The sequence below is a fragment of the Pleurodeles waltl genome, chromosome 2_1 (genome assembly GCF_031143425.1).
Source record: "Pleurodeles waltl isolate 20211129_DDA chromosome 2_1, aPleWal1.hap1.20221129, whole genome shotgun sequence".
Classification (NCBI taxonomy): domain Eukaryota; kingdom Metazoa; phylum Chordata; class Amphibia; order Caudata; family Salamandridae; genus Pleurodeles; species Pleurodeles waltl.
In genome coordinates, this window is record NC_090438.1 from 728,218,393 (window position 1) to 728,236,575 (window position 18,183).

Genomic DNA, 18,183 nt, shown 5'->3' on the forward strand with positions numbered 1-18,183 from the left:
TGGACAATTGAAAACACTAAATCATAACTTGAATAGAAGTATTGGTAATACTCCTGCTGATACAACAGCGTTAATAACAGACTATAGAAAATTCCATAGGTTAGGGGTAAACTGTGATATGTCACTAATGGATGAAGGCAGCTGTCTACAGTCTCTAACTTCCATTGTCTCAACATATTCATTTAACAACTTATAAGACACCCTAGCTGTAACATCTCATTCAGAACTATCAGTGTGTAAATACTTCTCATCTGTGTGGATTAAATTTTGGTTTGCAAGCGGATTTGCTAAATTTGAAACAATTTTGGATGTAATCCAACCTGAATCCTTTGCTATGGGCAAACCTATTAACAATGACATAATCATGATAACTGTCACTGCTGCTAGACTCATACATATGTATTTACACTCAGAACTTCTATTGTAGTTTGACTCCATGAGTTCTCTAATTCCAGACCAAAAATCTGAATTCAAAGTCAAACATCATAAAGCAAAGTAGCTTTTTGTTGATCATCGTCTCTTTTCACTCCTTTTTATTTGTGAGCAAAGCAATCAAAAATAATATCTCTTTCAAAAATGCAATTATTCACAAAGTTCCTTAATCTTCTCAAAAGTTCATCAAGAATGTCTCCATTTGCAAAAGTTCAAATGCTTCAACTAAAAAGTTCGAATGTCTCTAATAAAATGCACAGTTCGCAATCACTGAAGATCACTTCCAGAATGTAATGTCCCTCTTCATCAACTGGCAATGAGATTTAAAAATTCTGTTGAAAAGCAATTTCAATCTCAAGAATACTGAGCTGGATTCAAATTGTTAGCACAAAAGACAACAAACTCCTGTTCCCAGTCATCAACAGAATAATATGTCCATTCACGTGCTGAGCACGTTCTGCTTGGCACTCTTTTTCTTTTTGACCTTCTGTTTACTTGACTCTCAGCATCACTTTCTCTTTGATTTGACTGTGCAGTTTCTTCAGCAATAGTTGTTGGCACTAGTGTAGCAGGAACAATTTTCTCTTTAGGCCATTTGTCCTGGTACAGCTCTTTTACTTAGCATGACTGATCCTTCGTCAGCATCCAAGCTTGCATGAGTAAACTGACTCTGCTTCGACCCTTCTGTACCGTTCACTGGTGTCACTGTTGTTGACTTACTCAGATCCCCATCAGATACAGTCGGTGCTGCAGCTGCAGCTGATTGTCCAGCCCCAACAGCTTGGCTAACCTGATTCCTTGCACTCACTATAACCGGCCCTTCAGGAACAGGTGCAGTTTCTTCAAGGGATCCTGGAACTTTGCGAGTGTGGCTCATGTGTACCCAATTAGGGAGACGAGTGCACTTCACAGCTGTCGTCGTCACAAGAACCACTTGGTAAGGTCCTTTCCAACACAGCTCCAGACATGTCTTCCTTACATGCTTTTTAAGCATGACTCAATCACCAGGGCATAGGTCATGACACCGTTCTTGCTGCGACTGTACAATAGTAGTAGAGCGCACCACATCAGCTAGTCCTTTGCAATAATCCAGTTCCACTTCATGTATAATGTTCACAAGCACATTTGCAGGCACTCCTAGCAATCTCAGAGCGTACCCCATGATCATTTCATGAGGTGATAATCCTGTTTTCCTGTCAGGTGTGCTGCTCATACTCATCAAACAAGATGCAGTGCATCTGGCCATTTCATTGTTGTTGACACACATACTTTTGCCAGTCTGGACTTCAGTGTTCCATTCATTTGTTCTACCAGACCTAAAGCTTCTGGACGATAACTGCAATGCATACTTTGCTTAACTTGTAATGCTGCACACAACATTTTAAGGACCTCTCTGTTGAAATGAGTTCCTCGGTCTGATTCTAGAGAAGTCGTGAATCCTAACCTTCGTATCAACTCTCTAAATAACAGCTTCACTACTATGAGACTATCATTTCTCCTAGGGAGGTTAGTCTCGACCCAGTGGGAGAAAATACACACAGTAACTTAATATATCCCAGTCCCTTGCACACTGGCAGGTCAATAAAATCCAACTGCATTCTGGTAAACGGTCCTCCTGACCTACCTATGTGACTCAATGTAACAACTCTACGTTTCCCCACATTCATTTGTTGACAGGTGACATATTAGTGACCCATGACTTCAGCAATCGTTCTGAATCTAGGATTAAACCATGTTTGTCTGAATGGTCCGATCATTGCGTCTCTACCTATGTGTGCCTGTCCATGGTAAAGTCTTGCATAGAGGACAGTAAGCTATTAGGCAACACTACTCTTCTATTACTTGAAACCCAAACATCATCTTTGTTCCTTTTGACACATCCTGCTCTAATCCAGCTTTGCTGTTCTTCCTCTGTCACTTCTTCCTACAATCTTTTCACTTCCTCCCATGTGTCAACAGCATTTATCAAGAAATGTTGGCTAGTCTCATCCTGTGCTTCACTGTTCCACTCTACAGTAAAGGAGGTACAACTAAGAGCACAGTACCTAGTGACTTCTTCTGCGTAACATAATCAGTTGATTTCCTATGAGCTAGGCATTTTACAACAGCAATTTCTGCTGGTAACTAATGCATTCAACAAATGATAAATGTTGTCACCATTTCGGATTGGGGAACCAGAAGTCCGAAATTGTGAATAACCCCAAACCCATATTGGCTATCAGTAGAAATTGTCACTTTAACCTGTTTAGAAACACAGCATGCTTTGGTATGGGCAACCAATGCGGCTGCTTAGGCTGAAGAGACACTCATCGAAGCCAGAAGGCTTCTATCACATCTGAGATGGTGCAAACTGCATGCCCTGCTCTCAGGATACGATCTTTATCCCTCAAACAGGAGCCATCAACAAACATGACATAGTCATTTTCAGCTAAGGGAACATCTTGAATATCAGATCTTGGTTTGGTGCCCAATTCAGTTACATCTAAACAGTTATGCTTAACCTCATCTTTGTGATCACTTGCATTTTCAACAGGAATAGGCTTCAAAGTTGCAGGATTTAACACTGTGCATCTCTTGATATTAATGTTTGAAGAGGCAAGGATCACTTGCTCATTATCGGCTAAACTGGCACTTGTGAGGTTGAGTCTTTGATTGGGTTAGCAAAATCTCCACTGGGTGGGGGATAAAAACGTTCTGTGAATGTCCCATCACAATGCTTTTATACTGTTCCATGCTGATGCTGAGTGCAGCAACAGCCTTTAAACAACCAGGCGACTCTGCAGCTTCAGGTCAACGCTGCAGCTACAAGTGTGGCTGAAAAATATGCCACAGGCTTGTTTGCATTTCCATGCAGCTGTATCAAAACTGAGAGAGTGCATCCATCTCTTTCACAACACAGCAAAGAAAAACATTTGTTATAATCAGGCATTCCCAGAGCTGGGGCTCAGCATAGGCTTTCTCTCAGCTCTGTGAAGGCATATATACAATTTTAATCCAATGGTACCAGATTTGTCACATCCTTGTGTGTTAGTCTCTATGAAGGCTTGGCTAAAAAGGGAAAAGTTTGGAATCCAATGACGACAGTAGCCAACCATCCCGAAAATAATGGGATTTCTTTCTCTGTTACCGAAGGATTCATTTTCATGATTGGTGTGATTCTTCCTTGTGACACTTTCTTCACACCTTTCAATGTGATGACAAAAATGCAGGGCTTCCTTCTTGCTATACTGCAGTTTAGGAGGGGGAACTTTATTGCCATTCTCTCCTAAATTATTTAAAAGGGCCATGGTATCTCTTCTGCATGCTTCTCTGGTGTTTGACACAACTAACAGGTTGTTAATATATTGCACTAAAACTGAATGATAAGGCATTTCAAGGGACTCCAAATTATTTTTCAGGATCTGTTTGAAAATGGATGGTGAATCTGTATATCCCTGAGGATTTCAGCACCATACCAAAATACAACTGCCGAATTTGAATGCAAATAACTGACTATCCTCATACAATGGTACAGACAAGAATGCTTGACAAAGATCAATGACTGTAAACCAGTCAGCTTCACTGGGAATTTGGAATAAAATCACTGCAGGGTTCAGTAACCCTGGGACAACATGGAAGGATAATCTTGTTCACCTTTCTCAAATCTTGGACTATGCAGTATTTTCCATTTGGCTTCCGCAATCCATAAATAGGAGAGTTATAGAGACTTCTCATGATTTCTTTTAAAATACTTTGCCCGAGGGGTGTGTCCAACATTGTGCCCATGTAGACGCGCTCTACTGGAGCTCTGCCGCTTGAATAATAGACCAGGCAGAAGCAGCGCAGTGAGAGCCCTTATGACGGCGCCCTGTTGAGTTGTGGCTGTCTTGCATTCGCTGGGGGTCGCGATCAGTAAATTCATCCCTGAGGTGCTGACCCTGACGGCCGACAATGGAGCGCTGAATTAGAAAGCAGCACAAAATGGCAACCGCAAGACTGTGCTGCCTCGTGAAGGGCTCGAAGCTGATGACAGCCTCGAGGCGAACTGTGTGGCGGGAGCCTAGTGAGGCCTTCAGCCCCTCCCCCCAATACGAGCATGGCGGGAGCGAGATGACTCTGACACACCTGGTGTGGCCTACGGTGCAGAACCTGTCCCGGCATGCGCTTTGGATTGGAGGGAGACCCGGCTGAGGCCTAGCTGAGGAGCAGTGGCACGACATGCAGAAGTCTGCTGACATCACCCCACTGGTAGGAAAAATCAGCGGCTGTGGATTGCAGTGGGGGGGCTCTGCCCTAGCCCCCCTGTGGGCCATGACATTGGCCTCTCCATGACTCTTGCTGCAACGGGGCAGATTCCAGGTGCTGGGGCTACCTGAGCATAGTGCCCAGACCACCTCCCGGTCTTTCAAGGACTAACTTATCCAGCCGGGGGTCTTGGCCCCACCCTTGCTTCCCTGAGGGATGCCTTCATTGGCCCAGGTTGGAGGGATCTCCCACCGCCAACTCGACTTATGGCCATTGGCATGTTCGAACACGGCCACCACTGGGCACCCAGTGAATTGATGCTAGAGAGGCCTTGATTGACTGGCTCTTCTGCCTTTACATTGCAGAGATCTACAGAGGCCTGGATCCTGAGAAGGAACACCTGCGTGTCCACTTTGGTGTGGAGTAGACCACCAGGCTGACTTGCATACAGCAACTCAAGTCTCATTCTCTGTGACAGACACCTGCCCCAATCTTCTTGCTGCAGGGTTAGCATCGCTTGCTAGGAGAAACCCTCTGTCCTTGGCTCTGGAGCCACTATTTCTACAGGGGCAACACTGAAGGTTTTCTGTTGGGCCCCCTGAGTGGTGCTGGATCCCTCTCCGCTGGAATGACCTCCAATCACAGCAGTAAAAAGGACACCACTCTTAAAGCTATGTTCCAGAACCCTCAGGTTAAGAAAGCTAACCTAGTCGCATCGTCCCCGCCGCAGACAGTAGATGACGCCCCAGTTTCTAGCTCCTTCCTTGAACAGTTCTTTGGCACCCTGAGGGAAGACCTAGCCATTTTTAAGTGGGACATTGTGCCAGACATTAAAGACTTAAAAAAAGATTGTAACAAACTGGACTAGAGAGTCTATGCTGTGGAGCAAGCAGGAGACTCCAATGAGGAGTAACTGGAGACACACAGAAGGGAGCTCCTGATACATTAAGACAAAAATGAGAACCTTCTCTACTAGATAGAGGAATTAGAGAAAAGATCCTGGCACTCCAACATTCAAATCAGTGGGGTACCTCTGGAGGCCGACTCTGGAAGCCTGGAGTCCTACGTTCTTCGTCTTTTCTGCCATGTGATCCCTGACTTTGCCGAAAAGGAAATAGTATTGGACTGTACCTACAGGAATGATGCCCGACTAAATCGCCTGGAACGCCTCAAGACATTCTCACCTGTCTACATTCTTATCACCAAAAGGAGGCAATCATGGCGTCAGTTCGGGATAAAGCCTTTGTGGAACTTGAGACTTATCTCCAATCACTCTCCAATGCTGCAGAATACTCCGACCCATCACAGAATTCTTCAGGGAGCGGGGTGCACTATAAATGGGATCATCTATTTCGATTGACTTGTTTGGAATAAAGAAACCAGGAGTGTCCCCATGCTGGATGAGGCTCAATTGCTACTTAACCTGGATGATCAACGAGGGGAGGACGATGCTGTCTCCTCGCCGCGATTGCCCGCAGATTCTCGAGGTATACGCAAGCCCCCCTGATCAGCTAAGAAACATGTCCAGAAGCACTTGGATATGGAGAGCCATAAGGAATGTGCGGCTCTTCTGCATCAGTTCCAGCAACAGGACAAAGCTTCGGAACTGGACTCTGATTGAGGTGCCACAGGAGTTGGTGATCTTGCAACCACGGGGCTCCTCCTGTGGGCCCATCATGTTGGATTGTTGCTTTGCCCCATCAAGGGCATTGGAGGAATGTTCTCGGCAGAGCTCCCAGTCTCCCCACATACCGATCAAAGGAGAAGACCCTTATCGGAGACACGGACCCCTGGTTGTTTATTGGTTCGGTCCCCCGTAGGGGACATATTAAGTTGTGTTGATATTTGGTTCTTCCTTCTTTATTCTCATTCGACAGGCACCCTTTCATCATACACGCACCATATATTTCTCCCAACAAGTTCATCCTTTGGACTCAATCATACCACTTACCTTGAGGTGTCTTAATCAGCGTCCACAATTATATGACCCCATTGTTAGGACTTTAAGCCTTTATATCTGTGGCCTTAACACCCCTACAAAATGATTGGCACTTCTCACCTTCCTCAAGTACTCTGCCTGTGACATTTGGCTTCTTCAGGACACCCACCTTGTCTGCTCGCACTGGAGGCCCATGAAGTCCTGGTGGTTTGACCACCAATATTTCTCATCAGGACTGGGGAAGAGAGCGGGGGTTGCCATTGTGGTGGCTACTCACTTTCCAGGGAGAGTAATGCAAAAGCATGCAAAGCTTCCAGGCAGGCTGCTCTCCCTGTGCCTTGCGGTGGGGGGGTTACACTGTTACATTTGCTACAGCATATGCCCGAAATGATCGCCAAGATCCATTTCTTCAGGGTCACCCATTCTGACAGCCTTTCCCTGGCGGCCTAAACCAGTAGGGAAAGGCTGGGGGAAAACAGGTTCATTATCTGGCAGGCAGCGCTGCCGTGTCGGATAAGGAACTCCGCCATGGCCAGGCTGCCTGGCGGCGGTAGCCTGGCAGTGGCGGAGTTCTGCATGAGGCGGTCTCACCATGTACATTATATGGCGGTCCGGACTGCAGTAATTTCCTCCACCGCCGGCATGGCGGTCCGGACCGCCATGTTCATAATGACTGTCTAAATGTCTCTGCCATCTCATAGACAAGGCCCATCAAGCATGCCTGCCAAGTTGTTGCTATCTGTTGATGCCGAAAAGGCCTTTTACAGTGTCCACTGGACATACCTCCAATACGGTCGGGCAAGATTTGGGCTTAGCCTGCAGTTCAGACGATGGATTGTATGCAGTTATGCCCTGCCTCAGGCACAGGTCAGGGTCAACGGATTGTTGTACCAGCCCCCGGAGATAGCTTGTGCACCCGTCTGGGATGCCCGCTGCCTCCACTCCTGTTTGTCCTATATATGGAACCCTTTGCTGGTAGAGTGAGACAACACCAACTTTTAAAGAGTATCCCCATGGGAGGCTGGGACCATAAACTGGCTTTATATGCTGACGACGTGATTATGTTGATGACAAAGCCACTCACAGACACATCTTAAGGCCAAAACGGAAAATCTTGGGAAAGCGTCTGGATTTATAATTAATTTTCTGAAATCCAGGTCCTCAAGGTAACTATCCGAAAGTAGATTAGTTGCTCTTGGAGAAGCGCTATCTATTAGACTGGGCTTCCCAGGGGGTGGGATATCTAGGTCTCTGACCTTACACTACTCTGGAGTGCACGGCTCATGAAAACTACACCTTACTCCTTCCTAGGGCTAGAGCAGACTTTTGGTTTGGGAGATGTACACCTTATCATGGCTGGGACGTGTGGCTGCTGTCAAGATGACCTGGCTCCCCAGGCTCCTCTAGGTGATGCAGACATTACCCTCACAACCGCCCGCTCATGTCTTGGACAAAATATAGCTCTTGATAAGCAATTTTATTTGGCAGGCAAGGAAGCGAGAATGACAAAGAAGCAGACTTACGTCAAACGGAGGGGGGGATTGGGTGTGCCACACCCAGTGAGGTACTACCAGACTGGTCAACTGAGGTACATAGTAGAATGGGCCAGGATGAGCACTGAAAAACATTGGTGCTTTATAGACCAGGCTGTCACCGGGGTGCACATCTGGAACATACCTTGGCTTCCTAAGGTGCTGTTCTGCTTTACTTTAGACTGAGAGGGAATGAAGTGAAAGGAGAACAAATTGGCATAGTCAGGCAGTACAATGGTGGAAGGTTGAAAAGTGTAAGATTTAAAAATGTTTGGCAAGAAGTCAAAAGCAGCTTCGCAGGCAGTTTCCAGATTCCATACGAGATTCCCTGGTGGGAGCAAGAGCCTCATAATGTTCTTGTAAACAAGTGTTCTGCGGGTACAGGCTTATGCGATAGCTGGGACGGATGTCTTAGCGATGCTGAACCAAAAAATGTTTTATTGTGTTTACCAGAAGTATCTCTTGAACGAGGTTGTGATTTATCTATTTTAGGCCGAGGAGGATGGATTCTGTTATCTGCTTATAGAAAAATGCATGAAAAATGTAAGCAGCTGGAACAAGAAAACTAGCAATTAGAAAGGCAGCTGGGTTAAACTGAAAATAATGTAACCATGCTGTCTTGTTAGAATAAGTTATTGCAAGATAAGGCCGATACATATCAGTCTGTTGCCGAAAAGGAAGCTGTCAAAGTCACTCAAAACATGTATCTGAAATGAAGGGGTAAAATTAGTCAAAAGAAAGTTCATTTAGCTATTGCTAAAGCAGGGTTAGACTGGGACCCCAAAAAATGGGTTATGAAGATTTGGGAGTCTATGGACTCTTCAACTTCCAGTGATGAAGAAATTAAAAAAGGTGAGGGCCAGTTTGAGCCAGACGAGCCGAAAGTGGTTTGGCCACAGCCAATATTCTGATGCAAAAATACAGGGCTCTCTACAGAATCTGGGAGGAATTGAGATGCACTCCCTAGAAGATTACACCCAGCTGGAAGTCAATGATGTTATAGACAGATTCAAGCAGAGATCTGGGGAAACATTACTCACGTGGATGATGCAAATATTTGACACAGGAGCCTCTGGAGTAATGTTAAATATAGGAGACGTTCCTAAGCTTTCTACTCGTAGCACTGACCACATAATGCAGGAGCAGGTCAGGAGTTATCAGGGTAGCCAACAGATCACCCTACTGCAGCTAGCAGTCGTGGAGTGCAACCATAAGAATCAGATTGGCCCCCAAATGACAAGCCCTGGTACACCTTAAGAGTTGCAATTCAGAGAATTAAGGAATTAAGGGGAAGGGAGTGAAAACTGCTATTTTCCTGAGTGATGCTTACCGTCTGTTAGATGGACCGCTCTCTGTATCAGTGCGAAATAAAATAACTTGTCTTGCTCCTCCAGCTTACAAGCAAGTAAAAATGACTCTCTTAATTAATCAGACAGGGCAGGCAATGAAAGATGTACTGGAGGCAGTTTGCAAGTTGGGAGAGCTGGGAGACTGGAATAAACCAGAGAGAGCCTTAAGATCTGAGAGTCGCACAGATAATAGAGTATCTAGGAGAGACATGTTTATGGCATTACTGAAGGATGGTGTCAACAAAGAGCAGATTGATGGGATAGATACTAAAAACCTGTGGTAGATGTACCATAACACATGGTTGGACCGAAAGGAAGGCAGCAGAAAAGTTAACAAGCAAGATAATAAAAGAGTGAATCAGGGTCAGCCACAGACATTGGAGTACGGAAAGGAGAAGGAGAAAAATGCCTCTTCAAAAGTGAAAGAGGAGGGAGATTTGGACAGCGAGTGGTTAACTGCTGAGAGCAGGGAAGAAGAGGAATCTGCTCACAGATATAAAAGCATGTATCCAGACCTAACTTGGGCAAAAGTTGACAGGTTTAAATCAGATTAGGAAACAGGCCACGCTCCAGTACAGGGATGGGCTCGTAAAGATAACAGACCCCGTGTTGTATTAGAAATACACTGGAAATACAAAAATGTTCAAAGGGTCCAGGCATTAGTCGACACCGGAGCAGAGGCCTCTTTAATTTATGGAAATCCAAAATAATTTACCAGTCAGCACTACACCATTACAGGGTTGGGTGGAAAACAAGCCCCTGTCGTGCAGACTACTGTTTGAAAGAAAATAGGCAGAACATCAAAAGACTTTGTACTTGGATGATGGTTGTTATCAATTTGGATCAAAGAGACACATTTCAGTGGCAGCAATGAGGGTGGGTCATCTGAAGATACCCCCAGTGAATGTGCCTCCAGCAACCAAGGTAATTCGTTTGAAACAGTACAGTATTCCACGACAGCATAAGGAAATAAGTAAGACTGTACAGGAGTTGATTGAGGCTGGTGTGATAGCTCCAGTAACCACTGAATGGAATTATCCTCAGTGGCCCCATACACCCCCTTTGACTGCTGCGGTCCCCGACACCATCACTTTGATTGAAAGAATAAAAAAACATAAAGGGACCTGATAGGCAACCATTGATATTGCCAAAGTTTTCCTTTCCATACCATTTTCCCCTGAGTGTCAAGAGCAATTTTCTTTCTCTCATTATGGCAGACAATTCTAGATGTTACAAATTCCCCAAGGCTATGTACATAGCCCACCATCTATCATCGGCTGGTGGCAGAACACCTGGATGAAGTATCTGTCATTACAGAAGTGCAATTGACCCATTACATTGATGATGTGATGATTCAGGGAGAGACACAAGAACATACACAGACTCAATTGGACCATGTTGTAGCACTCTTGCAGAGCAAAGGGTGGATTATTAATCCAGATAAGACACAGGGACCCTCTCAGAATGTGAGGTTTCTAGAAATCCAATGGAATCAAAGACATAGAGAGGTGTTACCACAGGCAAAACAAAAGATCTTAGAATTTGCCACTCCCCACACTGAGCAGGAGACACAGTGATTCATTGGATTGTTTGGTTTTTGACGACAGTATATCCCTCACTTGAGTCAGATTTTGGCCCCTTTGTACAAATTGACAAGGATGAAACGTGAGTTTGAATGGTGAGAACAGCAGCAGTGTGCATTTGACTTGGCAAAGGAGGCAATTCCTCAGGCTTTATACTTATGGCCAGTACAGGAAGAAGACATTGAGTTGCACATAACTGTTCAGGGAAAATATGCAAATTAGAGCATGTGACAAAACAGTGAAGATAAGGGTGGCCCTGGGTTTCTGGACTAAAAAGCCACCTAATGCTGGAGAGCGATATACTCCCTTTGAGAAACAGGTAATTGCTAGTTACAGGGCTCTCACTCAATCAATCAATCAATCAAATTTCTTAAGTGCACTACTCACCCGGTAGGGTCTCAAGGCGCTGGGGGTGGGGGGGAATTACTGCTCGAAAAGCCATGTTTTGAGGTGCTTTCTTGAAGTTAGGTGGTCCGGGGTCTTATGTAGGTTGGTGGGGAGGGAGTTCCAGGTTTTGGCGGCGAGGTGGGAGAAGTATCTGCCGCTGGATGTGGTGCGTTGGATGTGGGCGACTGTTAAGAGGGCGAGGGCGGCAGACCGGAGCTGTCGAGTTGAGTTGTGGAAGTTGATTTGTTTGTTGAGGTAGGCCGGTCCGGTGTCGTGGAGGGCTTTGTGAGCGTGGACAAGGATTTTGAAAATGATCCTTTTGTTGATGGGCAGCCAGTGTAGGGATCTGAGGTGGGCGGAGATGTGTTCATGGCGAGGGAGGTTGAGGATGAGACAAGCGGCTGCGTTCTGGATGTGCTGGAGTCTTCTCTGAAGCTTGGCTGTGGTCCCTGCGTAGAGGGTGTTGCCGTAGTCCAGTCCACTGCTTATGAGGGTGTGGGTGACTGTCCTTCTCCTACCTTGCCCCCAAAACCTGGAACTCCCTCCCCACCAACCTCCGCAAGACCCAAGACCTCCTGTCTTTCCAGAAAACACCTCAAGACATGGCTCTTCGAACAGTAAAATGGCAGCCCACCCCCTCTCTTTTTTCTCCCCCCCCACCTCCCAGTGCCTTGAGACCCTTACGGGTGAGTAGCGCGCTTTATACATTTTTTGATTGATTGATTGATTCTTGTTTCTAAGGGAATCCATTTGAAAGTCTTGCGTAGCATGTGGAGGGTGTTGAAGCAGGAGGATGATATGGCATTGATTTGCTGAGTCATGGAGAAAGATTAGTCCAGTATGATGCCGATATTGCGTGCGTGGGTGGTGGGTGTTGGGGGTGTTCCTAGGGTGGTGGGCCACCAAGAGTCATTCCGTGCTGTCTTGTTGGGACCGAAGATGAAGATCTTAGTTTTTTCTGAGTTCAATTTGATGTGGCTTGCTGTCATCCAGTTAGCGATGGCGAGGAGTCCGGCGTGTAGGTTATTCTTGGCGGTAGATGGGTTCCTCGTGAGGGAGATGATGAGCTGGGTGTCGTCAGCGTATGAAATTATGGTGAGGCCATGTGGGGGGATGATGCTGGCGAGTGGAGCCATGTAGATATTGAAAAGGGTGTGGCTGAGGGAGGATCCTTGGGGGACCCCACAGATGGTCTTGGTGGCTGTAGACCGGAAAGGAGAAAGGCAAACTCTTTGGGTTCTTCTGGAGAGGAAGGAGGTGAGCCAGTCCAGGGCTTTGTGGCAAATTCTGGCATCGAAGAGGCATGTGCGAAGGGTTTGGTGGCATATGGTGTTGAAAGCTGCGGAGAGGTCTAGGAGGATGAGGGCGACGGTTTTGCCCTTGTCCAATCTGGTCCTGATGTCGTCTGTGCAGGCAATAAGGGCGGTCTCGGGGCTGTGGTTTTTGCGGAATCCAGACGGGGAGATGTTGAGTATGTTGTTGTCTTCCAGGAAGCGAGACAGTTGTTTGTTTACTATCTTCTCTATGACCTTCGCGGGGAAGGGGAGTAGAGAGATAGGTAGTTTGTGAGGTCTTCGGGGGCTGCTTTGGGTTTTTTGAGAAGAGCGTTGACTTTGGCGTGTTTCCAAATATCTGGGAAGGTTGCGGTCTCAAAGGAGCTGTTGATGACGGCCCGGAGCTGGGGAACGATGATTTGGCTGGCCTTGCTGAAGATGTGGTGGGGGCAAGGGTCTGTAGGGGAGCCTGAGTGGATGGAGCTCATGGTTTTACCGGTTTCTTCATCGTTGGTGGGGTCCAGGTGTTCAGTACGTTGGTGCGGCAGGGTGCTGTGGTGTTGGCTGTGTCGGTGGTGGTGATGGCGGGTGATGATGATATGAAGCTGTCGTGTATGTCTGCGATCTTGCGGTTCAAGTAGTTGGAGAGGGAGTTGCAGAGGTCTTGGGAGTGTGGAGGGTCAATGGCACAGGATTTGGGTTTGGTTAGTTCTTTGATGATGGCAAAAAGTTCCTTGCTGTTGTGTGCGTTGTCGTCATTGCGTTCTTTGTAGAAGGATCGTTTGGTGGTCCGGATGAGCTGGTGATGTTTGCGCATGACTGATTTGAGGGCGGAGAAGCTGCTCACTGAGGGTTCTTGGTGCCAGGCTTTCTCAATTTTTCTGCATTCTCGTTTGGAAGACTGAAGTTCTGCGGTGAACCAGGGGGCTGTCTTGTTGGTACAAGTGTTATTGTTTATTTTGAGTGGGGTGAGAGAGTCTGCGCATGCTTCTAGCCATCGTGTGAGGTTGAAGGCGGCGGCGTACTAAGAGGTGGAGCTTGTGTGAGGTTAGAGATCAGTTGCTCTTTTGAGATCTTGTTCCACTTGTGGTAGGGGGTAGGATGTTGGTGGTGGGTGGTGGGCTTCATGAAGGAGAAGTGGACGCAGTGGTGGTCAGTCCAGTGGAGTTCAGTGGTGTGAGTGAAGGCGATGTGGCTGCTGGAGGAAAAGATGGCGTCTAGCGTGTGCCCGACTGAGTGGGTGGGTGAGGTGACCAGTTGCTTGAGGCTGAGGTTTGCGAGGTTGTCCAGCAGGGCAGTGGAGTTGCAGTCACGGGTGTTCTCCAGATGAAAGTTTAGGTCACCAAGGAGTAGGTAGTCCGTGGAGACGAGGACGTGGGAGCTGATAGTGTCGGCGATGGTGTCACAAAATGGGGGGCGGGTTCCTGGTGGTCTGTAGATGAGGGTTCCTCTTATGGTGGTGTTGGCGTTGATGTGTACCTGAAAGTGTAGCTGCTCTGCAGTGTCTAGGGTGCCGTCGGTGTTGGTGGAAATCTTGATGGAATTTCTGTGTATTATGGTGATCCTCCTCCTGGTTTGTTGATAGGGTCTCTATGGGTGATTTTGTATCCTTCTGGGATGACTATGGCGATGTTGGGTTCCGATGAGGAGTTCATCCATGTTTCAGTGAGGAAGGCGATGTCGGGAGAGTTTGTCGTGATTAGGTCCCAAAGCTTGATTGCATGCTTGTGGACGGAGCAGATGTTAAGGAGGATGCAGTTGAGGTGATTGGGGTGTTTGGTGTTGTTGTGGTGCTTGTTGGTGTGAGTGCAGGAGAAGTGGCATGAGTGGCATGTGAAAGGTCCGTGGGTGTGTCTGGGGTTGGCGTGGACGCAGGCGGTGTGCCGGCCGGGGTTGAGAGCAAGGAGCTCTGTGTAGGAGTAGTGGCACTTGGGGGCACCGTAGGAATGTAGACCAGGGGGACGGGCACTGGGCGCGGTCCGGGCATGGACGGGCGCAGACAGGCTTGCCTCTGGCACGCCAGCGGTGCGGACACGCAGCGGCTGCCATTAAGAAGGGGAGGTGGGAGGGAGGAGCAGCAGGGAGGGGGGAGGGAGTGGCCAATGGGGGTGCGAGGGGGTGGGGCCGCAGCAGCAGGGTCGGAAAAACCGGCAAGAGTCGGATGCGAAAACAGGCAAAATCACAGAGGGTAAAACGAAGCGGAGCAGAAAATGGGCACAGGTAAAGTAAAAAACAGTGCATAAAATGAAATACAAATTACAAAAGCGAAATACGAATTACAAAAACGAAATACAAAGTACAAAGCAGACTATATACGCCTACCACTAGGTACCAGGGATGAGGTGCAGGCGGGTGCCTGCGGGTGGTGGAGGGCCTCGAACTTGCTTCTGCAGTAAAGGCAGGGGCACCGAAGCAGGCTGGTGGAGCTGTCTCCCGTGTCGAGTGTACTCCTGTCCCTAAGGCCCTAGGGCTCTAGTGGATACTGAGCAAATGATCTTAGGTCATAATGTGATTCTGAGACCTGAGATTCCAATAATGCAGTGGGTGGTGAGTTCACCTAAAACTCAACTCATAGGATCATGCACAAGAAGCTAGCATCATACGGTGGAAATGGTACATACAGGACAGGGCCTGCGTGGAGACACTGACTCGATAATATAATCTGGAGTCAGAATTGCGCAGATTGTGATTATCCCAGTGTATGGAGGAATAGTGCAAAATGGGACTACCCAGCCCTCCTTACGGTGTGTGGGGAGGGAGGATTTGGCTCAACTGGCAAAAACCCTGGTGCTAAGGTGTGGGTAGAATCCCCAAACCATCCTCCAGAACTAGCAGAAATCATAGCCAAGGGCAAGGATAACGTTTTGTTATTCATGAAACCTGGGAAGGAGAAGAAGGAACTCATCTCCGGGAATGGACGCACTGCCAGAGAATAAGCCCATTAGGGTTGTTATGTTTTGTCTTTTGGTTGTCAGGGTTCTGCAACCTGAAGTTGGCAGACAAGGGTTGATGTCGGAGTCGAGCCCCATGGTGATGTATTTTGAATTTTTATTTCTAGCTTTTGCAGTGTGCATGCATGAATATGTAGCCACAAGAAAAGTGCATCTTAAACAGTACACACAAAATTCAGTATTACAAATATAATGCCCTGGAATCCTGGGTACTGTTTAAGATGCCCATGTAATAAATTATATGTGGGTAGTACAATTCATAAGGCCAAAAAGAGAATCCTTGAACACATAAGAGCCATCCGCAACAATGACCGTAACTACCTGGTAGCGAGGCATTTTCAAGGGGTACATCAAAGAGATGAGAAACTATTAAGTTACTTGGTGTGTGATCATGTCAAGACTAATATGCGGGGAGGTGACAGACAAAAAGCCTTGCGTATACTGGAATCCAAATATATTATCAGATTCATGACTCTCTCCCTGGGGGTTTAAATTCCAGTGAAGAGATGAGCAGTCATCTTGGATAGATATTTCTGGGTATAATTGTTGATCAAATGTTTGATTATTCAATTTTTGATTATCACTTTGGTGTTTTAATTATATAGTATTGTGTATTTCATGACATCACTATTATTGCGTTTTTGCACAGGGTTTCTGATTATTAAGTATGGGGTTTTAATGGGCACATAGAATCATAGACTGCAATGCAGTGGAGATGGGCTTGAGTATTTGTATGGTATATGTTAAGAATAAGAGGATATAGTAATACTAGGATATGTGATAAGTAATTTGTAACAATTTATGAGAAAACAACATATACCTATCTTATTAATAAGTATATCACACAGGCAGATCAACAGGTACAGTATGATTTTGGATATTATTTGACTTTGTACATTAACAATATAGATTCATGTTTAAATATAATTATTGAGTACATAAACAATTGATCTAATGGACCTGATGGGCTCATGGATGATGCAGATAATATCTTAGGTATCTTATATACTATATACCAGTCCAATATGGCCACCGTGTTTGCAGAGCAAGTTGCTTTATGTGTTGTATTTGTCTGTTTTCAGTTTTGTTGATTTGGGTATTTGTATGCTAATGTGTTCACTTCCCCCATCTGTGAACAAAGCTACGGCTGAAACGCGTTGGGAGGAAGAATCTGTGTGACAGTAAAACGTTTTACATCCACTGGAAGTGTCCTGACTTTTCTTGTGGCTACAAGAATTTGTTTGATTTATTTGATGGTTATTCCCGAAACCATGGTCGGACCGCCACTTTTTTGAGCCTCAGTATTTCGGGACTTGTCCTTGGATTTATATATATATATATATATATATATATATATACACACATATATATATATATATATATATATATATATATATATATATATATATATTATATTCATTGTTGATGTATTTGCATTTTCTTTGATCATTATTAGTCTACTGCTGTGATTATTTTAAGAGTTGCACATGTGTTGCTCACATTATAATCTTTGTATAAATTGGGAAGTGCCTCAATACATTTTTTACTCAGACCAAGTGCCTTTAACTTTGTTCCCTCTCGGTCTTAAGTAAAGCAGCAAAGGTGCATCAACTGGCAGGAGTGTATGTCTCCCTGATGGTGAGGGCAACAGTGAGAGTGGGGGATAGAGTTCAAGAACTGCACTGTCTCTCTTCCCATAGCTCCCTGTTAATCCCCCTTTTAGGTAAACCAGACTTCCCTCTGGTGTCCCAGGGAACAACATGCATGTTCTGACAGGAGGAGGGCTGCAAGCAGGTGGGAGAACTTTTTGGTGTGGAAGGGATCATGGACTTTGCTCAATTACAGGATGACTATGGCCTTCCCGCTTCGGCATTTTGGCAATGTATGGCTATCCGCCACTGGGTCATGTAGCCTCACATGCAACTGCATGCTGGCAGGCCGCCTAACCCTTTTGAAAAATGGCTCCTTACACACCAATCCAACAAATACACATTCTTGCTTACCACCACTAACCCTACTAAAACCCCAGCACAGCAGAGATTGGAACTGGAATGCAAACGAGCGTTCACCCCACATGTCTGGCAAGACATTGTGCACCAAGAATGTGATTCAGCATGCATCACGTCAGGGCAGAAAATGTTCCTCAAGATAGCTCATTATTCGTATTATACACCGGCGCGGGTGGCTGAGTAGAGGCCACTTTACACGCTGTCCACAAATCAGTTGGAACCACAATGCCAAAAAACATATTAAAATCCTCCCACAGGCATTTTGAACGTTTCACAAATCTCTCTGTTTGTACCACTCTATAGGCTTTTCTCTCAAATCTCGGGTTATTATTAGTGAATGACAGCACATCACTCTTACTCCAAGGTACGTGAACATAACCTTAGCTGGTGTTTCTCAGACAGCCATCATTTTCACATTGTCCTCAGCTTGATTTGCTCCTGCCGGAAGCACATTTGGCTTTGCTTTCTTCTGTTCTCTTTTTGAAGGCCATCTGCCTTCCCAC